Genomic DNA, 17,376 nt, shown 5'->3' with positions numbered 1-17,376 from the left:
TGGCTCTCCTTCCCCCGACTGATGGGCATCTGCATCCAAATGCTGCCACTAGGCTGGGCCGCAGAGCAGGCTCTGAACCTGCTGCCTGTCCCCTCCCCACTCTGGTAGTGTGAGTGCCATTCACAGAAAGTGTGGCTGGGAGGACGGGGCAGCCATGGTAAAGTGCTCACCCTACAGACTGACCAAGTGGTTAAGCAGAGGTCATCTGTCTGAACCCACCACTTCCTGCTCCAACAAGATACCAGATTAATGTTCCCAAATGAACTCTAAAAAGTTCTTCTAAAAGTCACTGACAAATCAGTATTTCAGAAGCCAAGAAAACGACTGCAGTACAATCAATGCACACTTCCAAACCCATCCATACTCTAAGAAGCTCCCAAGCACCACTGCTCCCTTTAGCAGCACAACCCTTTTCTTTGTGATCAGGACCCTACTGGGTCTCTTGGCCCTCCTTCCCATACCAGGGAGTCTGAAAGCCCACAACCAAGAGAAACCAGCCAGTTGCTTTTTCTGCCCTTCCTGGAAGGGGTAGGGGAATCACCAAAAAGGGGGCAGATGTGCTGGTCCAAATATTTCTGCTGAGATAGCAGCTAGGATAGCCAGCCATGCCAACTGGGTCAAGAAATAAACTCTGACGTTTGCCAGGATTCAGACGGGGGGGGGGGCGGGCTGCTGCCTTTCTAGACCCCTAAAGAGGGGCACGAGAGAGGGGAGGTGGATCTGGAGTTGCTCTGGTTCCTGAAGAACCAGGCTCTAAATTACTAAGGGCAAAGTTGGGAGCAATGGGGCCGGGCATATCTCTGGGATCTCTTTTGTGAATCTCAGTGTCATTGCAGCCATGCAAATCCCAGAGAGAGCCTGGGATCTGCCTCATAATGCCTGCAAGCAGCCTTGGAGCCCTGGGTAGGAAGGGGCTGCTATTTTGGTAGCAGAAGTGAGAAGAGGGAGGAGAAAGGCTCTCTTCAAGGCTGCTACCAGAGGCTCCAGACTGTGGGAAACTGGCTGTCTTCTGGGTACAAACCCAAGGGCTGAGTCACAAGGGTCTTCCCTCAGCCTCCTGGCCATGGGGATGGAAGTCCAGAATGCATGAATTTCCCACCACCCACCCACAGGCCAAGGGGCGACCTAGTAATGGCTGCATTCATTCCTCTGGCAGGCCAGAGGAGACCAAGAGGCAGCTAACTCACCACTGGAGAAGAAACCAGAAATCTGGCTCCCACAACTCTCCCCATCTCAAGGTTTCCCAAGAAGGTCCACAGCCCCCAACCTGGCATTGTCTTGGTTCGGCAAGTCCCTCCAAACATGCACAGGGTTACCCAGCTGCCCCCAAACCTGAACCAAAGGGGCAGCAGCAGCCCCAAAAATTTGACCCCAGCCCTCCATGGCCTTCTGCCTTCTTTGAAATGCGAATCTGAACTTTTCACCCAATGGATGGCCACAGCTGCAGCCCCCTTGTCCCAGCAGGGATCTGGAGCCACGGGGCCCTCTTCCCATTCTGCCAGGAACCCCCATCCTCATATTTGCAAAGCCTGAAGGTCAGGAGACCAGGAGTCACTTGGGGGGAGGGATTCAATAAGCCTCCATCCTGCTGGAGCGATAGATAAAGAACTGCCAAGATGGAGAAGGAAGGCAGCTGCCATAAACAATGCTCCATTTATCACCCACAGCTTCCTTTCTTGAAAGTGGAAGAGAGCAGCTCCAGTAAACTGTTCAGCGTCTGCAACCAGAAAACCTACCAGCTCAGGATGCCTGAGGAAGCCAGCAGGTGAGACGGCCCTCAGCTCTAGGGGGTGGGGAGGGAGGGAGGGAGAGGGAGAGGGAGAGGGAGAGAGAGAGAGAGACCTATGCGGAGCTGAAGCTGAACCCTGCCTGCAGACCTAATGGAAGCAGGGCCGCCACTGGAGTGGGGGGGGGAGCCTTCTGCAGGACTGGGAGACAGTCACCTCGCCTTCATCCAAGCCAGCAGAGCCAAGGTAGCCTCAAAGCAAGACATAGCCAGCTGCGTTCCGAAAAGGCCCTGAAGGAGAGACCAAGGCTGAGTGGTTGCCACCAGCAGGAGAGCAAGTTCAGGAGGAGGAGGAGGAGGACGGGAACCTCCCTGCGCAGCCCTGAGAAAGCCAGAGCAACTGCCCAAGCATCCTGAGTCCCACTCCTGCCCACGGGCCTTCCCAAAAGAGAAACAGAGCCCCAGGCACCACCACCATCCATCCGCCAGGTAGCCAGCTTCCCTCCCCCTGGAATGGAGCCAGCCAGCCCAGCTGCCAAGGAATGCAGCAGGGCAGCTCTGTGCTTCCAGCTCTCCCTGGTCCCCTTGGCTGCCAGACAAGAAAGACAAGGGGGGGGGCAAAGGGGCAGGGGGGCTCACTTCCCCAGGAAGCCCCAGCAGCCTCCGGCCAGCCGGCCAACTTGCCTACCATCCAAGCCGGCCACACTCCGAGCAAGAGAGGGCCAAGCAGAGGCAGGGCCTATGAAGCAGGGACTCTTTTCTAGCCCGCTGGCAGGAAGGCTGGCAGCCCCTCCAATCACTGATGAGCCCACAAGGGGGAGGAGCAGCAGCTCAACCCCCTCCTCCTCCCAGCCGCAGCCATGCAGCCACAGACCGGCCTTCGCTTCACAGAAAAACGCACGTAAACAAAGGGCCTGATTGTGGAAGCGATGGGATGGGGGCACAGCAGAAGGCTGGAGCCAGAATTCAGGCAGAAATAGTCCCTCTTCACTTGACCCCCCCCCATCTGCAAGCCACAAGAGATCCACCGAGTAACTATGAGGATCAGAGAGGGCCACTGAGGCCCCCCCAGATGCCCCCACCCCGCATTGACCCTGCTAGTGAAGAGCAGGCCCAGCCACTCTCACCAAGTCCCCCCAAGGTTCCTGGTCACGCAACAAAAATTGACTCTGCTATATTTTAGAACTATTATTCTCTGTATGAAAAGGAAGAATAAACCAGAAGAAAAGTTACATCCCTGTTTTCTGAACCCAACTAAGAGCAAATTCCTCTTGCATACTAGCCAGAAGAATGAAGAAACGGATTTTCAGAAATAAAATGATTCTTAGGTTAATTTTTAGAAAATCAAACAAAATGCATCCAATTAAAAGAAATAGTAAGCCCATGTTTATTTGGAAGAAGCACACAGCTGTGCTTCTTGGAACATCACAAACATTGTGACTTGATCAGTGAACCTTTCAAACAGGACCCACTCAGAATCACTTGGAGGAAACAGAAAGAAAACTCTTTGTCTGCAATTGTCCAGCAACCGGCCTGCAACATTTATGTATCTCAACATAAAGCAGACCAGGCTTCATTCGGCCATTGCTGTGTGTACACAGCTCCAGGGCCGAGGCTGTCTGGGAAGGGCGTCGATCCTGGGATCAGCTACGCCAGCAGCAAGAGGGAAGAGCTCCTCCACTCTGGTGATTTTGCAAAGCAAGCAAAAGCACCCCCCCAGGCCCAGCTTCTGCAATCCCCCCTCCCCCACCGATGACCAAAGCTAGCTGGAGGTCCATCACTCCTGGGCAAAGGGAAAGGGGGGCACATAGACTCCCCGAAGATACAGCAAGGCATTTTCCCTCCAAAGAACGGGACACAAAATGAAGGCAAGACAGCAACGAAATCCTGAGCAAGAAGACAGGAGGTCTCCCCAAGTCAGGGTCCTTCCTGCTGGCCTCCCTCACAATAGGGATCATGCAGCTGGGGGAGTCATCCTTCTTACCCTCCCCTCTTCTATTTCTCCCACAGCTATGGCCGAGGGGTCAACTGAACTTGACAGAGACACGGAGGAGAGCCCTCGGGCTTCCGTCCCCAGCTGAATAAGATGACTCCTTAGCCACTTCCATTCCCAGCAACTGCAGAAATGGGGGGGAAGGGGAGCAGAGCCAGCTGAAGAAAGGGAAACCAGCCTTTCTTCAGAGCTGCAGGAAATAAAGTGAAAAGCACTAATTAACTCAGCAGCAAGTTGCTACTATTTACATACAAATGCAGCCACATATCACAGCTAACAAGCTAGGACAAGGCAAGCAATTAACATATGCAAATCCACCCTGGACAGCAGCTTCAGGAAGGGTCACAGAAAGGGGGCCACCTGCCAATTTCCCCAGGCAAAGGAGAGCCCCTGCGCAAACAGCAGTCACAGGCAGGCCAAGCAATGGGGAGCCCCACACAAACTTACTAGAGCCGGCTGAGCCCCAGCACCTTCTTCTCGCCCTCCCACCCGCAGTGGCAAACTAGCCAGGCTATTCCACTAAAACAGGAAAGGCAAGACCAGGCACGAATTCCACACACCCAGGGGAGTTTCTCCACCGTGGCTCGCAGACATTGCCCCCTGATCAGAACAGAGAGTGCCCAAGTAGAGCCAGGTTCTGAAGGCCTGACGTTCATCAGGGCAACAGCTGTAAAGCCTTAGGGTCCACTTCAAGGGTGTAAGAAAAAGTGTGCAGAAGCATGCCAGCTCATCCTCATGTTATTCATGCAGGAAACGGGGTGAGCGATAACAGCTCAGAGTGACTACAATACTTGCCAATGCTACCAAGCGTGTTTCTGTACCAAATAAGATATATTCTTAATACGCAGCATCACTGCAGCTACTCTTTGCAGACCTTTATTTACCTTAAGCAATAGCAGTTTTTATTCATTTTGGAAACAGACAGTGAACATGCTGGTTCGCTGCTTGGTAGGTCTTCTGTTGGATTCAGCAAATGTACAAGTTCCTCAGAAGGTCTAGACCAACTCTCCAGAGAGTTTCTCTTTCCCTGGAAAATCCTGCAAGCTACAATCATGGTCTGACTTGGTTCTCAAAGACACCAAAGGTACCTGCAAGGGAAAACACGGAATCTCTCTGCTCTTCTCAGTGGTGTTCCTTCATCTGGAATGGCCAATCTCTCAGTTTGGGATGGTCCAAGAGCAAAGGCCTCATTCTCAAATGCTGCATTTTCTCACTTACCCTGCAATAATTCCACCTGCTTCAAAAACTGGGCTAAGTTTGCATGTTTTGTACCAAAGTTCCTGAAATGGCAACTGTCTTGAAAGAGACAAGTCCTATTGTTCCCAAACAGCATTTGAGCAGCCAGCAGGAAATAAGCAGCTCCTGGACTTGCACGAAAGCCTCCCATTGCCCATCTCACCTACCTCCAAGGACACCCCTTGCTGTTCGGGTGACTGTACACAAAGACAAATTTTATTTTCTGTTAGCAGGTAAAATTTTCCCAAAACAGGCAAAAGAACAAGGAACTAAGAAAAGTCTACATAGCACCTGTCTGAATCTCACAGCAAACAACATCTTGCTAAGAGAGGGGCTGCCCACACTCAGCTTCCCCTTGAATTGCGGTTCATTTCCAGGTTTCGGACTAGATCGGAGGAAAGAGTGGTGTCCAGGAGGGCTTATTCGGTCCAAGCCTAGCCGGAGACTTTTCTGAGCAAGTCTGGACAGGGAATCCAGCAAAGGGCTATTGGAAACAAACGAAAAAGTCTGGAGAATCACAGCCGTTTACAGGTTCACAAAATATAAATAGCAACTATCCAATCAATCAATCAATTATAAAAACAATAAATTCTCAGGCAAAACAAAAAGATCCAGCAGCAACAGAAAAAACAATTAAACAGACTCTCAAAAAGAGAGCAGGAAGGGGGCAGCCACAAGGTGCTGCTGGTGCCGCTCCCCAGAAGCCAAGCTCAAGAGGGCCCCAACTCCACCCAAGCTGAGCAGCACCTGCAATGGAGGCCTCTTGGCCACTGGTTCGAGAGAGGCCTGCTTGCCTACCGGCCTCCCCCCTCCCCCCCAGTCCATTGCCCAGAAAGTCTTTCCATTTTTCTCTAAGTTTCATCACTGCCAACAGTGCATCGTTATTATAAGGCCCTGTTTGCTTTGACGATGGGAACATTTAGCGTCCACTGTACTCTCACTGCTTTTGTTTGGGAAGATTTTCATTTCTGATCATTTATAAATCATCCTAGGACTTTATATCAAATGGAAGATCCATTTTTAGAAGGCCCTTCAAAGAGATGGAGATATATTCAGAAATCACAGACTCCAAATGAGCATTTGAATGCACTTGGGTCAATATAAAAGGGGGGGGGGAAATGATATTGCCATAGGTGTATACTATAGGCCGCCCAACCAAACAGAGGAAATAGATAAACCTTTTGCTAGTCAGTTAACTAAGGTATGTAGGAAGCATATCACAATAGTAATGGGGGACATCATTACAATAGTAATTACCCTGACATCAACTGGAAGACAAACTCTGTACCAAGTGGAAGATCAAACAAATTCCTGACAAACCTAGCAGACAACTTTGTCTCCCAAAAAGTAGAGAAGGGAACTAGGGGATTAGCCATATTGGATCTAATCCTCACTAACAGAGATGAAATGATAGGTGTTGAAGCCACAGGAACCTTGGGGGGAAGTGATCATGCGATATTGGAATTCAACATTAGGGAAGCACAAGCAATAGAACACAGTCAAACTAGAGTCTTGGACTTTACGAGAGCTAATTTCAAGAAACTTAGAGAGAGCTTGGGAAGGATTCCATGGATGAGAATCCTTAAGGGGAAAACAACTCAAGAAGCTTGGGAAATTTTGAAAAGTGACATAACAAAAGCCCAGTCTTGCACAATACCAACAAAGAAAAAAAATAACAGCTCTCAAAAGAAACCAGCATGGCTGCATAAAGAACTCTCTGATAAATTGAAAGATAAAAAGGGCAAGTATAAAAAGTGGAAAGAGGGGCACATAACTAAGGCAGAATATCAGCAAATAGCCCGAGCCTGCAAAGATTAAATGAGGAAAGCTAAGGCTCAAAATGAACTAAGGCTTGTGATCAAAGTCAAAAAATAACAAAAAAAGCTTCTTTCAACATGTAAAAAAACAAGAAAAACGTTAACGAAATGATTGGTCCATTAGGGGGGAAAGTGGCAAGAAGGTGACAAGCAACAGGAAGAAAGCATAACTATTTAACTCATTTTTTTGCATCTGTCTTTAAACAAAGGGAAAAACAGTCCAACCTATCAAAAACAGTACCATAAAGAACAGAATAGAAACACAAATTAAGATAGGCAAGAAAATGGTAAGTGAGCACCTGTCCAGCCTAGACGAGTTTAAATCACCAGGACCAGATGGATTACACCCCAAGGTTCTCAAGGAACTGGCAGATGTGATCTCAGAACCACTGAATTACCGTAAATGCCGGCGTACAAGGCGACCCGGCGTATAAGACGACCCCAGTCTTTATAGCCGGGCCGCATTCCTAGAACGTCGTCTTATACGCCGGAAACTACCAGTATTTCCGGCGTATAAGACGACTCGGCGTATAAGACGACCCCCGTCTTTGGCGCCGATTTCAGTGCTCGCGGAAGTCGTCTTATACGCCGGCATTTACGGTATATTTTTCAAAGATCCTGGAGCACTGGGGAACTACCAGAGGACTGGAAGAGAACTGATGTAGTTCCCATCTTCAAAAAAGGGAAAAAAATAGATCCAGGAAACTACAGACCTATCAGCCTGACCTCAATACCTCTGGAAGATTCTGGAAAAGATAATCAAACAATGAATCAGCGAACACCTAGAGGCAAACAAAGTCATTACTAAAAGCCAACATGGGTTTGTCAAAAACAGATCATGCCAGACAAATCTTATTGCATTCTTTGACCAAGTGACAAAAGAGGAATGCTGTGGATATAATTTACCAGAGGAATGCTGTGGATATAATTTACTTGGACTTCAGTAAGGCATTTGATAAAGTAGATCACAATCTACTACTAATTACTTGATAAGATGGATTCGTAGCTGGCTGACCAGCCGTACTCAGCATGTGGTCCTCAATGGAACTGCATCTACATGGAGGGAAGTGTGTAGTGGGGTGCCCCAGGGTTCTGTTCTAGGCCTAGTGCTTTTAAACATCTTCATCAAAGATTTGGACAAGGGGATAGATGGGGAACTTATCAAATTTGCAGGCAACACCAAGCTGGGAGGAATAGCCAACATTCCAGAAGATAGGCTTAAGATACAGGAATATCTGGATAGACTTGAACACTGGGCGCTATCTAACAAAATGAAATTCAACGGTGAAAAAAGTAAGGTTCTACATTTAGGCAAGAAAGATCAAATGTACAGGTATAGTATAGGTGGTACCTTGATCAATAGTAGTAACTGTGAGAGGGATCTTGGAGACCTAATGGACAATTACTTAAATAAGAGCCAGCAGTATGCTGCAGCTGCCAAAACACAGTGCTAGGCTGCATTAACAGAGGGATAGAATCAAGATCACGTGAAGTATTAATACCACTTTACAATGCCTTGGCAAGGCCACATTTGGAATACTGCATCCAGTTTTGGTCACTGCAATGTAAAAAAGATGTTGAGACTCTAGAAATACAGAGAAGAGCAACAAAGATGATTAGCGAACTGGAGGCTAAAACATATAAGGAACGGTTGCTAGAATTGGGTATGTCTAGTTTAATTAAAAGAAGGACTAGGGGTGACATGATAGCACCTTGGTGGTGAACCTATGGCATGCCGTACCACAGGTGGCACGTGGAGCCGTCTCTGGTGGCATGTGAGCCATTGCTGGGCCGAGCTGCTCACTCCTCTACGCGCATGCGCAGTCTGGGAATAGGCGAGAGGCTAGGTTTCCTGCCTGAGCAAGGGGTTGGACTAGATGACCTCCAAGGTACCTTCCAACATCATCATCATCATCATTATTATTATTATGGATCATTGCACAGTCAGCCAGATGTTCAGACTGGATTTGGCATTTTATCTACCTATCGAGTCCTTACCCAGGACCTGGGATAGGCAGATGTGGATGTTTGATGGTATTACAGACATCGTCGCAGGATGGAAGCAGTTCCTTTTGCAATTGACTAATAGCGAATTTGTCAATGTCAATGGTGTTCAAGTGGTGCTCCAGTTGTTTTGGGATTGCACCCAAGGCGCCTATTACTATCGGTACTACCCTTGCTTGCTTTTGCCACAGTCTTTCTATTTCTATTTGTAGGTCTTTGTATTTTGTGATCTTCTCCAGTTCTTTCTCTTCTATTCTGCTGTCTCCAGGCACTGCCACGTCCACTATCCAGACTTTTTTGTCTTTCTTATCGACAATTGTTAAGTCTGGGGTGTTATGTTGCAGGTTTTTTTTATTATTACTATTATTATTATTATTACTATTATTATTATTATTAAGATCTGGATTTTGAAAATAACAGTGGAAGTCACAGATCCTCAGCCCCAGGATGGGTCCAACTCCACCTCCAGACTGCAAAGCCAAGTTCTGCCTGCATCCCCTTCTCCATCCTCAATCCCGCTGTGGCCAATCCAGCATCACACATCCATTCACCATCAGCAACCTTCTGCAGCATTCCTTTCCTTCTCCAATACAATAAATCTCTTGGGCTTTCGGAGTCTCAGCAACAGTGATAAACTTTGGACACAAACTATGCTCAAGGTCAGTTAAAGGCTGTATTCGAATGAAAAAATGGAAGGCAAGACTCCAAAGCAGGGCCAGCACTGACAGAGGGAAGCAAATGTGGGCTCTGCTCTCCCCAACCGACTCCTCTTTACCCACAGCCATGTTTTAATAAGAATGTTAACTAATCATCATTTCAATAGAGCCTGGTTTCCCCGATACTGCACTCTGGACCTTGGTACCCAGATTTATTTTATTTATTTAAAGATTTTATATGGTTACCTATTTCATATACTGATTCTAGGCAGCTCTCAACAACCTATAAACACAAGAATGAGAGCAAGATCGCCCTTCCCGCCAGATGCCAGACCAGCCCCATGATTACCTCCTGCCCCAACCTCCCTCCTAACCCATCGCTTGGGGGAAGAGCCTGGGGGGCAGGTTTTTCCAAATCTCAGGTGGGAGGATGCTCAAAAAGGGTGGGGAGATACAAAGAAGGGGCACCACCCAGGTCCCATCAGATGACAACATTTAAGGGAGGCAACTTGGAGGGGTGCCCACCCTTTCTGACCTAATGGGCAGGGGAAGGAGGTCCCACAAAGCTTTGCCCTATGTCATGCAGAGCTTTAAAAATTAAAAACAGCGTCTCCAATTGCCTCCAGAAAGCAACTGGGAATTGGTGCAGCTCATGCAGGTGGAGTGATTTGCAACCAGATGGTCTTCAAGGGCAGCCCATTTAGAGGGCACTGCAGTAATCCAACTGGGGGGGGGGGTGATGAAGGCATGAGGGACGGTGAGCAAAGGAGGTGCACCTTCACCCCTTAGAATTCAGGAATCCCTGCTTAGTCCAGGCCTCGGTACTCAGGGCAGCAGCCACCAGCAGTCTTACTTCCACCATACTCTTATCAGCAGGAAAGTCCGAGCAACAAGTGACCTCAGCTAATAGAAATGTGTACAGGTAGTCCTCAACTTATACAGCCCAGAATTTCAGTTGTAAGTCATTGCAGTTGTAAGTCGAGTCATCATGCGAACAGACTAAGCATTAAGTGAATCATGATAGGTGTAAGTCTGAATCCACTTTATCCAAGGAGTGCTCTTTGCCAGAAAATACGAAGAAGTTACAAAATGTGATCATGTGACCACAGGGTGCTACAACCGAGCTTCTAAATGCAAGTTGCTACCAAAATGTCATCACAACACTTGGGGGCGATGCAGCAGTTGCAACTTCAAGGACAGATCATATGTAACTTTTTTGATTGTGCTGTAACTTTGAACTGTCGTTAAATGGCCAGTTATAAGTCAAGGACTACTTGTAGGTGTGCAGTTTTACTGCAGGATCAAAGGCCAGAGGCAAACCCTCATTGGACAGGCAAGTGATCAGCACCTTTTGTGGTTCACAGGCAAAACCCTCAACCTTTCCTGGCCTCAAACCTGTCCCAGTAAGGCCATTCTCCAAAGCACCAGAGGGCAAGACAAGAAGAAAGGGATGGAGAGCAACAAAGAGAGGTCCAACCTGGAATTAAGGAGGAATTGCCTCACAGTGAGAACAATTAATCAGTGGAACCACTTGCCTCCAGAAGTTGTGGGCGCTCCAACACTGGAGGTTTTTAAGAAGAGATTGGACAACCCATTTGTCTGAAATGGTATAGGTCTCCCTGCTTGAGCAGGGGGTTGGAGTAGAAGACCTCCAAGGTCTCTGCTGTAAGGAACCCATCACGGGCATTCATTCATACTGGCCAGAGACCCATGAGGAGAAAAGCATTTCCAGAGAAGCATTCCCTCTTCATAGCTCTTCTAATCACTAGGAACCGTGGACTATATGGCCAGATAAGGCTCTGCTGCGACCTGATGGTTCTTCTCTACCCCACCTCAGCTTCTGCTGCCTAGGGACCTCCCCTCCCAATATTGGAAGGTTGGGGGGGGCACAAGGAGGAACAAAGGGTTAAACTACCATGTCTTCTCCCTCATGTCTGCTTCAAGCTCAAGAGAGAGGCAGGCAGCACTCTCTCCAAGCCAGAAGGTGCACTGCTTAATTCCAGCATCCAGCATTGTGTAAACCCATAGTTTATGGGTTAGCCCGTTCTACAAAGGCAAGACCTTGTGCTATATTCAATAAATCATGGTTATGCAAGTCATGGCTGTACGCCAGGGGCAAGCCCAGCTTCAGAAAAAATATTCAAAATGTAGCAGCTGATGCGAGTGCCAGCAGGACCAAGCAGCCCCCGCCCCCACCCCACAGGCCCTGCAGCAAGCAATCCAAGCAAGGAGCACCTTTGGTCAGGTGCCCTAATGGTCCTGCCAAGCTCCCTGGCACTGAGCTGCGCCTGCTTCAGAGCGCGTCACTTCCCAAAGCCCACAGTGATCACTGCTGGGAAGGCCTCTGCAGACACACTCCCTCTGGAGCACTGCAAGCACCTGTGCATGGCAGAGACCCCATGAAGACCTTTTCCAGGGCACCTGGGTCCCAGGCAGGCAACAAGCCACTGAGGCAAGTTGTCCAAGCAACTGAAGGTAATGCAGCAAAGGAAATTTTGGAGCTAGGAGGGCAAAAGCATCCCACTTTGCTCAAGAATAAGATGGAGGTCCCAACAGAAAAGAATCTCTGTAGTTTAGGGTTGATCTGGGAGTTCTTGTTGCTCTCTGAGCTGAGTTGCTTGCCTGCAAACATTTCATTAGCCGACTAGAGAACATTATCAGTGTGGAGGATGTTACTTAGCTGGGTAATGAAATGTCTCCAAGTTCAAAGAAAATCAAGAACTTCATACAAGTCCATCACCAAATCGGCCTTAAGTCAAATTAATTGGTCCCATTACCCTTCAGGGCAGCTACAGGCAAGGCAGGAATATGCTACTGGTAGCTGGAAAAGGCCTTGGAGTGAAGCTGCTGGGCCCCAAGCAGGGACTGACTCTTGGGGAGAACTGCTGCTCTCCTGCATCAAGTTCTTCATGCCCAGCAGGGAAAGTCTCCAGCCTTACTAATTAATCCTGGTTGTTCTGCTTCCCTCACTGCTGCCTGTGAGATGCCTTCGAGCTTTTGAGTGCAGCTGGACTAAGAGAACACCTGATACTGTCTACTGAACAGGGGTGCTTGCCACAACTGACTATTAAAAATTGAAAGACAGAATGGTTTTATGTGAGCCATTCTTCATAAGCACTATGATAAAAAAAGTTTGTCCTAAGAAATCTGTTCCAGATACTCCCCAAGAGCCCAACACATCTAGAGACATTGGATGTCCTAAGGAAGACCTGTGACACAGCCCAGGCCAGAGTCAAGAGAAAAAGCCAGGCTCACTGCAGTTGAGGAGAACCTGACAGGATGGGCGCTTAGATGGAGGGGGCTGCTGGGGCTTCTCCTGGATGATCTGCAGTACCCCAGATGTGGTCTTCCTTAGAACTTCTAGTTTACCAGCATTTGTTGGGGGGGGGGAAGGAGATGGGTGAGAAAATCCCATTGGACATAAGTGCTTTCAGTGCACTTAGCCAGCCACTACAGTTCTGTCTGATACAACCAGGGGCAGGCAGTGAGGACAGGACCTCTTCATGCACCTGCCAGCCAGGAACAAGGCATCTCCTGGAAGGCAGCCCCTGCCAGTGCACATCGGCCATATACTTCTACTCCTGGGCTTCGGTTAGAGCCAGGAAATGCCTGGATCCAGCTCTGCATTGGGTCACGGGAGCCCCTGGATGGCTTTGGGCCAGTTGCTCCTCGGGCTGCTGCAGAGACACAATAAAGGGAGTCCTGCAAGGTTACTTCCTTCCCTTCCTGAAGAAAAGGGAGATAACTGCTCAGTTACCATCCCTGGCCCACAGAATCAGAGGGAGGGGGCAGGGGAGGACTGATTGCCCCCTCCACAGGCAGGATGGGATCAGATAAAGAAGACTTCCCCAGGACTTGGCCAGCCTGGTCTAGAAAATGCTCAGAAGGAAAGCTCCTATTTGAAATGTTAAAAATAGCTCCTTCAGCAACCCCATCCACCGAAACCCCTCCATACCTGTAGCAACCTGAAAAAGCTCCTGAAACAAGAACACAGCCCCACCTAATTAAAGATGATACGGATTCTAATCAAACTGGTTTTCTAGTCAAGCATAGGATATGTTTCTTATTTTGCCACCATCATGAGAATGCAGCTTGAAATTCTTCATCATAACAACAAATTGTGAAACTAGCTGAAGAGCCACCTTGGACCTCCCAAACTCCTTCATGTGCCCAAGGGCGATTAGAGGCAGGCAGGTCATTCGGTGACTGCCAGACCAGACCAGGCCCGGCCATGCCAGCCTTTGTCTCTTCCCCTGAAATGGTCCAGCAGAAAGAAGGAAAAAAACAATTCAAGGGCGAGGGATACACAGGCTGCATATTGCCACATTCCCTGAGAAGCTCCATCACCCTCCTCCTTTTAACTTATGGTTGCTGTGGAGATAACGCTTCATCCACAGACATCTGCGGGGGGGGGGCACTTGAAAGGAAATAGTGCCCCTGAGGTCTCTCTTCAGGGCCAGAACAGGCACCACTGTGGCTCCATCCATCTCTGTCCTTCCTTAACTGGGAGGGGGCCCTTCAGCAACCCCCCCCCCCTTCGAAGCATGGCCTTCTCTCTTGGCAACACCAGCTGGGTCTCTCCACACACCCATAATTACAAGAGTCTTCAGTCAACTAATGTCCTTCTCCCATCACAGTAAATGTGCAGTTACCTATCCACCTATTTCTAAAAAAACTGCCAAACAACTAAATGCCGTGGACCGTTTCACCTGGCTCCTTTGTTTTTTGGTCTTTCCTGAAAATGGATCTAGTCTACCCCAAAACTATTTAGGGCCTAGCCTTCCCTGAAAATGGACCACAACTGCAGTCATCCGTGAGTCCATGACACACAAACGCTTCAGAAAATGCAGCATGATAATGAAGGCTGTAATGGCAGAAATAAAATTAAAAAAGAACACTTCAAAAGCAGAAAGCATGAGGTCAGGCCTTCAAAACAAGGTCATCTAGACAGCCGAAGCTGCATTTTTCCATGGGTCAAAAAGACAGTCAAGAATTCAGTCTCTCTTCCCTGTCCATCCCCTCCCCCACCCAAGAATTCCAAAACAAAGGTGAGCAAGGAAAGGCTCAGCTCCCTCCCCGCCAGGCTCTGATTGAGGGGAGCCAGCCTCGAAGGCCTCCCTCCACCACTGCACGGGCTGATACAAGGATGGGATTTGAGGTTTCCACCTAGGTGGTCGGTTAATTAACACTGTCTGTGATAATCAAAGTTGATCTGCACACATCCAAGGGCACAGAGGCTTCTTAATGTTTTTGGTGTCTTGGCCCACAGTGAGGTGTTTCAGTCACCCAAGACAAGAGGCAGCCAGCTCCAGCCTTAGATATTCCCAGGGGAAAAAGGCAGGGCAGGGACTTGCTTTGGTACAGTAGTTTCCCATTCCTTAGAGAATTTATTCCATTGAGCCCTGCCCCCCCCCCCATGGCACCTGTGAAATGGGACGGGGAGAGCCATGGAGAAAGCGGCTTTTCAAAGCCCAGGAAAGGTCTGTGCCTTTGATTCCCCCTCCCCCACCAGTCCAGGGCTCTCCATTCTTCCCATTGCTCAGCTCTGCTCTTTGGCCTCGACCACCCCAGGTCCTTCTCAAACCCACCCCAAGCAGGGACTGCTTCCCCTCCTGACCAGGCCTGCTGTGGGCAGCGGCTGAGGCAGGAGGGCTGCTGGCAAGGAAAGTCAACTGACCCACAACGGAGAAAAGGATGCAGGGAGGGCAGGGGAGGGGCTCGGTTAGAGACTGGGAGTGAAAATGGTGGGGCGGAGGAAGGGCAGCGCCCCTCTCTTCGCCTCAGGGGCCCCAGGGCTGGCCTGGGATTTGTAACTGAATTGAACTATTCTTAGAACTTTAAAAAGAAAGTAGAGAGGGGACGCTAAAAAAAATTACAGACTCGGGGCATAAAAGGACACAATAGGAAAGGGGCATTGACGTTTCCTGAACAGAGGGCCCGGTATTTAGCAGGACTCTCAGTCGGTCCGGCGCCCGAACCAGGGCTCGCTCGGCGGCGGCTGCCAGAGAGGAAGGAGGAGGAGGAGGAGGAGGCGCCCGCAAGGCCTGCTCGAGCCCCGCTGACACAGAAATCCCTCGGCCTACGGCAGCCCCAGCGCAAACAATCCCGACCACGCCTGGACGAGAGCCGAGCCGCGGGCGGGCGAGGCCTCTGGAGAAGGAGAAGACCCCGACCGGCGGGGGAAGATCCCGGTTCCGAGTCTCTCTCGGGGCAAACCAGGCGGTGCGCCCCACGCCTGGGAACGGGGCTTTTTAATGCGGCGAAACGTTGCTCTCCCTAAGGACCAGCAACCACCTCGCGCACGAGCGTCCCCGGGCGGGAGCCCAGAAGGAGCCGCAGAAGCTCCGGCCCCCGGGACAGCTCGGACCGCGCCGAGACTGGTCGCCCGGCCGCTCGAGGCCTCTGTCGGCGGCTGCGGGGACTGGCAATCTCCTACCAGGCAGTGAGTCAGGGACGAAAAGCCCCGCAATCTCTGGTGTAACTGAGACCGCAGCTCGGGCACGTTACGGCCGGCGGAAAACGCGTGGCTAGCAACGATCCGCCGAGGCTGGTCAGAGTTGCCCGCGGCGGCCGCCGGGAACCCGCTCGACCCCGAGGCAGGGAAACCGGTCTGGCTCCGGCCGTGGCGGACGGGATTCCTTCTGGGCGAACTTTGAGCCGCCGCCACGAAGCGGCTTCGCAACGCGGCGCTGCGAAGAGCGGCTCGGCTCAACTTGGCGGTTTCCGGCGCGATGCGGGACGGCGGCCGTTGGGGGCAAACCACGGCCGCCGCTCAAGCACAGGCCGGACCTTCCTGTCCGGAAAGCCTTGCTTAGCCCGCACCTATTAGCCTCGGCCGGAGCCAGCCGCGGGCGGTGAGAGGCGGCTCGCGCCGGGCCCGTGCCTACGGAGAGCAGCCGCAGCCCGGCCGCTTCCGCGGTTGCCAGATCGATTATGTAGATAGACCAATCAATGTGGCCGCGATCGGCGGGCCCTGAGGCGTTCCCGCTCCGAACTGCTCTCTGCGCACGCCGGTTCACCGGCGCCCGGCCCGGCCTGGGCCGCTCAGCAGCACCTGCCCGCGGCGAGAGGCGCCCAAAGTTTCCGCCGGGGGAGGGGAGCAGCGGCCCCGATCCAGCGAGAAGGGGCCGGGCTACCCCATGCAAAGCAGCCCGGGCGGGGCGCAGAGAAGTTGCCACTTACGCGGCGGCGGCGGCGGCGTCTTCTTCCCTCCTCCTTCGCCCGTCCTCCTCTTCTTCCTCCTCGGCCCCTCCTGCGGCGACAGCTCCGGCGAGACGGCTAATCCCGGGAGGCGGCGGCGGCGGCGGCGGGGGGACGACAGATCCCATGAAGGCTGCGGGCGCGGCGCGTTCCGAGCTGTAGCTCGGACTGGCGGCGGCGGCGAGACGAGGCAGAGGAGAGGTGCGGGGCAGACGCGGCGGCCGGAGCCGAGCGGGAGCCGCTTCCACTTGCGCCGCCGGGGCCGCTGCTTCCCCCGCCGCCGCCGCCGCCGCCGCTGCCCAGCAGCAGCAGCAGCAGCAGCATCGTCGCCGGGAGCGGCGGCGCCCCGGTGCGAGGAGGGTGGGGCCCGGGCGGGCGGGAGCCGGGCGGCGAGGCGGCCGGAGCAGGAAGCGCCCGGGTTCAGATCTGCTGATTGGGGAGGAAAAAAACTCTTTGGATCTTTATTCTGCTAATTAGTTTCCTGCAAAAAATGGCTGATTAGTGCAGTGCGCATGTGCCTCATTACCCAGGCACGACGGGAAGGGCTAATTAGCCACCTTCTGGATCAATAAGAGTCAGCCCAGGCGGCGGGGGAGGGAGCGCGGGCGGGCGGAGCGGGCGGAGAGGGGCGAGCGAGCAAGCGGGCGAGGGAGGGGCGCACTCTCGCCTCCCATCGCATATTCCAGCCGCTTTCTGGCCGCCTCCCCGCCGCCGCGGCTGGAGCTGGCTGGGGAAGTTGCCGGG

At 51.4% G+C, this 17,376-nt stretch overlaps 1 protein-coding gene across 1 annotated transcript in view; it reads right to left on the bottom strand.

The window, feature by feature from the left end:
• The window catches only part of ZFHX3 (zinc finger homeobox 3), a 90,892-nt gene extending 73,972 nt beyond the window's left edge, over positions 1-16,920 (bottom strand). Inside the window, exon 1 of the mRNA XM_039331076.1 lies at positions 16,615-16,920. The gene's annotated coding sequence lies outside the window, so the exon portion shown is untranslated. The remainder of the gene's footprint in view (positions 1-16,614) is intronic.
• Between the last annotated feature and the right edge of the window lie 456 nt (positions 16,921-17,376).

This window comes from Crotalus tigris, unplaced genomic scaffold, assembly GCF_016545835.1.
Source record: "Crotalus tigris isolate CLP2741 ecotype Arizona unplaced genomic scaffold, ASM1654583v1 scf7180000024433.2000942, whole genome shotgun sequence".
Classification (NCBI taxonomy): Eukaryota; Metazoa; Chordata; class Lepidosauria; order Squamata; family Viperidae; genus Crotalus; species Crotalus tigris.
This window is presented reverse-complemented; position numbering and strand designations above follow the sequence as displayed.